This window comes from Triticum aestivum, chromosome 1B (genome assembly GCF_018294505.1).
Source record: "Triticum aestivum cultivar Chinese Spring chromosome 1B, IWGSC CS RefSeq v2.1, whole genome shotgun sequence".
Lineage (NCBI taxonomy): Eukaryota > Viridiplantae > Streptophyta > Magnoliopsida > Poales > Poaceae > Triticum > Triticum aestivum.
Genome location: NC_057795.1, coordinates 600,818,838 through 600,825,421, shown reverse-complemented (window position 1 = coordinate 600,825,421; position 6,584 = coordinate 600,818,838). Strand labels below are relative to the sequence as shown.

The following is a 6,584-nucleotide window of genomic DNA, read 5'->3' as shown; positions in this document are numbered from 1 at the left end:
ACCTCTATTTCTCGTAAAGTGCTTGTAGCAGGAGGAAGGGAATGATTTCTGTGGATACTACGTGTGCGAGTTCATCCACACCGCGACTTTGAAAAACAAGCGGGGCTACTCTCAAAGACAATATGAAGTGCGTAAGCAATAATATTCACAATTTCATTTTATTACACCATCATTTCTATTGAGTTTCATTCATATATATGTATTAATTAACCCCCTTCTTCAAATTAGACGTGGCAGATGCGGAATGAACTCCTAGAACCAGATCGCATGAAAGCAATTCAAGAGGAATTGGCGGGATTCTTTCTTGACCACGTCATCAGTAAAACCGGAGAATACCATGTGGAAATTGATTTCAAATGCTAGCTAGGGGTTTGTAATTATAAGAGATCTTATACATATTGTACATGTATGTAGCCAGTAGCGTCGGATACATGATACGAAAACTTGTTGTTCGACCAACCTCTCGGAGAAGGAGAGGTCGATCGATCACTTCTCTCGGTATGCATGACGAACTTTTGTATTGAATGGTTCTCTCGATCACTTATTTATATATAGTACGTAGCGTCCAAGCACGGACATAAGAGAGGACAGTTCTCTCTATTAATTAGCTAGCTAACACAATATATGAAACACCTAATTAAATTAACCCCCCCAAACCCCCAACCTCCCCTCCTTTCAAAAAAAAACATAAAAACCCCAGCAACTAGAATGCTGACGCGTGGATGCATTTTGGTCCCGGTTGGTGCCACCAACCGGGACCAAAGGCCCCCTGACTGGGGTGGGCGCACAGGGCCACGTGGAGGCGCATTGGTCCCAGTTCTGGATTGAACCGGGACTAATGGGTGGAGGTATTAGTAACGACCCATTAGTCCCGGTTCATGAACCGGGACTAAAGGCCCTTACGAACTGGGACTAATGGGTGGTTTTCTACTAGTGATGGCACCAACCGCCGCCCACCGTTTCACGGAGACAACTTCTCAAAAATCTCGCCGAGGGGCACACGAAGAAGATATGGTTCAAGTTCTCGGGGATCGAACAGAGAGGGCATAGCCCGTCGGACGGGCCTCTGCGCTTCAGCACCTCCGTGTCGGAGGGTAAGCGGCCCCGTACTAATTGCCACATGAAGATCCTAATCTTCCCCCTATTTCCATTAGATGTTGCCATCTCACTCAATAAGTTTAACTATGTTTGATTTAGACTGTAGGTGTGGGAAAGTATTTTTTAGCTATGATATATACTCCCACCGTTCCTAAATATAAGTCTTTGTAGTGATTTTATTATAGACTACATACGAAGCAAAATTAGTGAATCTACACTCTAAAATGCATCTATATAGATCTGTATGTGGTCCATAGTGAAATCTTTACAAAGGCTTATATTTAGAAACGGAGGGAGTAGTAGGAATGGATGGTGGGCGTGTTTTACCCTCGTGGTTATGAGCATGGTGCATGCCAACCAATGTACTTCAAAAGCTAAATACAATTGCTATTTTACCCTTCAAATTTTTGGTGAAATGACTAAGCCCGCACCTACTACTCCTACCATCATATATACCTCGTCCTGTTTATATGCTAGACATGTGAGTGGTGACATCACCCACATAAACAAATATGTAGAATATCTCTCCAACTGTTCACCCAAGGTTCATATGTTGAAGTGAGAAAAAACCCTATCACAATTGCTATTTTGACAGGACCATGCCTTAGGTATGAGCGGCATTGGGAAAAATGATTCAACAGGCATGTTCATGATGTAGTGCTGCTATATCTGGCCATGGGCCGGGCCTGAAAAAGCCCACGGCAGAAAACTGAGGCCCAGGCCCTCCCAAGCCCTATCACTGGACCTACTTTTCAAGCCCAAGCCCGGCCCATCTGGTAAAAAGCCCTAAAATCCCTTAGGGCTTAGGGCCATGGGCCGGACCTCTTCCTTAAAATGCCAGTATGCCAAGCCCAAGCCCGTCAAGACCCTACTGGTGGGCTCAAAACTCAGGCCCAAGCCCGGCCCATGGGCAAGCCCATCGGGCCTAGGCCCTGGATTTTAGGGTCGGGCCTGGGTGGGCCGACAGGGCCGGGCGTGAGATGGCCAGGACTAAGTGCTGCACATGTTCAGGTTGTTGCAGTGAACTTTCTTATATTTCCATTTACAGCCCAGTTGACAGGTTTCATGCGCGGAGGCCCGTATATATGTGCCATTTGAATATATTCGGTGGCTGTCATTTTTGCTACTAGGATGGTTTATACATGCATGTGAAGCAGCATCGGGCGCTAGCTGCGAAACCATTAGTTGTTACATTTGCGTTTGCAGTTTGCTTCAGCTCGATCGATACAACCTCTAGGCAACACACTAGTACACTAGTACACTACTGTATACAGAGCAAATGCAAATATCTTCTATATTTATTCCACTGAGACCACCGGCCGGAATAAAGGTCGAATCACAATAAGGCCAGAGGCGCTGTGCTCTTCGCGTTGGCTGTAACTTTTGCTAGCTACCACGGTCTATATGTGTCCACGCACCACAGTGTCATTGCAGTCGCGCGCTTTATGTATGTTCATTATTCATACACTTGGACTTGATACGCGTTAGCCGGTTCTCAACTTCTGATATGCACGAGATAGTTGAATTTCCTATACAATATTATGTTCGTGTATATCACGAGGCCGCGCCATGGAGCTCCACTTCCGCACCGGCGAGGAGCGCTGTCCGTCGATGGGGGCCGCGGCTACGTCGGCCAACTCCGAGACATCAGGTGACCTCTCCTCGCTGATAGCGGCCGACTCTTGGCTCTTGATGCCTCTCTCCCGCTGATCTTATTCCCTTTGGTGAAGCCACACGCGTGCATGACGGTCTCGTCGGCTGCGATGGCACGGGGTACCACGGGGAGAGCTTACCGCCGCCGGCGTCGGATCCGGACGGCCTGTGGCGCCGGGCGGCGAAGGAGAGGATAAGGGAGCGGATCCTGCCGAGGAGGCGGAGGCGCTGGCGCTCGAGTTCGAAGTCTGGCGTGAGCTCATGGAAGAGCACGCCAGTTTGCTCGCGCGGTTGGCCGGCGGGTCGGAAATTAGGGCAGCGCCGACGGTGCCATCGCTGAAGACGGCGCCGATCGATCACCAGGTCTGCTGCTCTGCTCTGCTGTCCTCTTGAGGATTTCACCACGTGGATCTTTTTCGTCACTTAACTATTGGAATATTGGATGTTGTTCAGTGTGTGCAGGTTGGATCCAAAGTAGACGTGTCTGCGGCCGTGGCAGCCAACAAGCGGAAAACCCCTCATGTCGCTGCTGCATCCGTTGTTTCGGCGGCCACAGGCAGCAAGAAGCAGAAGCCTGATCTGACATGCACTGTGTGCAACATCACGGCAGCCAGTGAGGTATATATATATATAGGATGGTAAAAGCATCATACTATCTCCAAATCAAACCCACCTGAATTGGGTTTCCATTTTACACTAGCCTTACATTTTCGTAAGTATATGTGAATTCATGTTTGTTTTCCTATGAATGAAAGATACACATGCTTGTGCGTATCCTAGAAAAAAGAATACATGAACACGTATTTGGTCTGGGCTTGAGTCCATAGTCCAGACCACTGCAATTCTTTTTTTGTTGACACCTTGATACCCTACTAGCAATGTTGTTGAATTCACTAGTATTCTTGGACTACCTACATTTTACAGCCCAGCAAGCTAGAGTGGCTTGGTTAGGTGTAACTTGTAACACCAGTAAATCACAAACATAAATAGGTCTCGGCTGCTTCTAATTTCATCATGAATTTTTTGTTTTTTTGAAAATGGAGGCGTACCCCCGGTCTCTGCATCATGATGATGCATGCGGCCATCTTATTAACAATCCAGAATCGTCGTAAAAGTCTTACAGCTCACAAAACGGAGCGGAAAAGAGTATCAAAAAGAAAAGAAAAGTACAAGCGAACCACGCCAACCGGCACAATGGAAATAAATAGGATAAGCTCTCTAGACTCCTATACTGTTATGCGAGCGTCATCCGAATCGGTTGAAGATAACCCGAGCTACCATCTCCCATTGTTTGCACCCAGTAACCAAAGGCTTCCTGGAGTCCATAGGAGTGAGTAAGGACCACGTACGGATTCAAGTTGTAGCTCTAAAGTTAACCTACAAAAAAGTTAAAGTGTGTTGTCTATTAAAAATCATATCATTCCTACAGTTCTATATAGCCCATAATAGCGCACATATTCCAATCCGAATATGAGCCGCAGTGATCTGCTCCACCCCCTCTAACCACGTCCCAAACAAAGACACAATATCAACTGGAGGATTAATATTAAAAGTTATATGAATCGTTCTCCAAAGTAACTTGGCAAGTGGGCATTCAAGAAATAAATGTTGTATTGTTTCGTCATGATCACAAAAACAGCACCGCGAAGAACCTACCCATCGCCTCTTAATTAAATTGTCCGGTTTTGTGTTTGATGCAGTTCAGCTTGAAGATAAATGGGTGGCCAGCCTTACCAACCAAGGGGGGTCACCCTTGTGTTGTTGTCGCTTCGATGGCTCTCGTTGAAAAAAGTTGCAACAACTTGGGTTTGAACTGCATGGTCTGCGGCATCACAACAAGCAGTCAGAAGAACATGCAAGATCACCTCAAAGGGAAAATTCATATGAGGAAGACTGCCATGCTCGCACAGCCATATCCTAAGGAGAATGGGGTAAGGAATATGGTTTGGTCTTTGACAACACTACCCAAATTCAACAAAACAACATATGTGTTTTACGGTAGCATGGTTAACTATAATATTCAAAATTTCATAGGAGGCTGCTTGAATCGGTTGTCTTTCCAACTCATTTATTGACCGCAATACTGCCTCCTTACAAATATGTAACACCCCCTCAAATTTTGAACCTAAATTTGACTACAAATTTGACTAATAATGTGAGTTGTATGCCACAAAAAATATATCATTGATTTTGTATCTAAAAGAAGTTACAAATTCTATAGTTTTTGTGGCATATAGCTGACATTTTATTAGTCAAATTTATTGTTTAAGTTAGGCTCAAAGTTGGAGAGGGTCTTATATGCTTGAAAGTAGGTATTATTCTCATCCTATTAGTGTATAGTGCTCTTTCTTTTGTATACAAAAGGGCCCAAACTGCAAATCCAGTAATAATACAAGGCCAAAGTGTATCATGATTTTTGGAACATATATAAAGAGGTCTCAAAGGCTATTTAAGCATGATTGCGGAGAAACCAATTTTATGTGTTCTTACAAATGTCTTGGTGTTAATTTCTAGTCTAGTAAAGTGTTTGCATTTTTCCATTATCTTTGAACATTAAGAGGCGTGAGAAGCACGGCAGCTTGCAAGAAGGGATTTTCTAAACCTAGGGACATATGAACCCTATAGCCTTATACGGCTAAAAATCATTATTGTAGAAGTTTGATAAAATACCAAATAAATCATGCTCATAAAGGATAGGTACAAGTATATGCATCTAAAATTTAAAACTTAAATATGACCTGTAACTTAAACCGTTCCTTGTTCATCTAGGTCTCATACAGTCATTTTAGTTTTAAAGTTTGCACGCGCATACTTGTATCCATCCCTAATTGCGTGATTTATGTCATAATTTTCTGAAACTATGCGCATATTTTTAGGGGGTATAAGGTTCAGATGTACTCCCTTCATTCCATGATTCTTGTCTTGCTTTAAGTTCAAAAACATAGATTCATCGTCAATGCCACTTCAAAACTTTGGTATTTAAGGAAATTCCACTATCAATGTTGCAGCAACGTGTCTTTCCAAGTTTTGTGCTAGTGCAATCTCAGTCCCTTTCCTGTCAATCTCTCCTTCCCTGTCCATATGATGTTTTGGTTTTGCACCGTCCCTTCAAACGGTTCAAATTGATCAACCTTGCTTGGTTTTATCCGACATTATATTTTAACATCTTGTCATTTATCAAGACGTGATCAGGAAAAACCAGGCAAGGTTGATTGATTTGAACGGTTTGAAAAGACAGCAAAACATGAAACATCACATGGTCAGAGAAGGAGAGTGTGATAGAAAAGGGACTGAGATGGCACTAGCACAAAGCTATGAAAACATTAGTGGCATATGTCTGAATACACCATTTTTGTTACAATGAGGGATTTTGCCTCTGTTCTTTCTCGGGTCTCCATAACCTAAACGAGTGTCTGCTTAGTGGAGTTTCTGTTTTTTTCATGCAGGTCTGCTCAAAACCAAATGCATCAGCAGCCATGCTACCGGCCAAGCGGAAGAACTCCAACGTTGTCCCTGCCTCATGAACCCTTTTAGCTGGGCCAAGCAGCAAGAATCAGAAGCAAGACTTGACCTGCACGGCGACCAGTGAGAAGGGCATGCAGGATAACCTCAAAGGGAAGGCTCACATGAATATGGCGGCCTCACTTGCTGTCGGTGCGCCGACTGGACGGCGGTATCCTGCTGTGCGAGCTCTGTGATGTGAAGGCGCCGTCGGAGTGCGTCATGCGGACTCACCTGTCCGGCAGGAAGCACACCAACAAACAGAAGGCCGCCGCTGACGCCGGTGCAGGACAGGAGGTGAAGAAGGCCGTCGTCGCCGCCAGGATCGGCAG

The 6,584-nt window shown here is 44.8% G+C and overlaps 1 pseudogene; it reads left to right on the top strand.

Moving 5' to 3' along the window:
* The first annotated feature begins 2,667 nt into the window (after nt 1–2,667).
* LOC123080345 (uncharacterized) lies at nt 2,668–6,275 on the top strand (annotated as a pseudogene).
* The last annotated feature ends 309 nt before the right edge of the window (nt 6,276–6,584 follow it).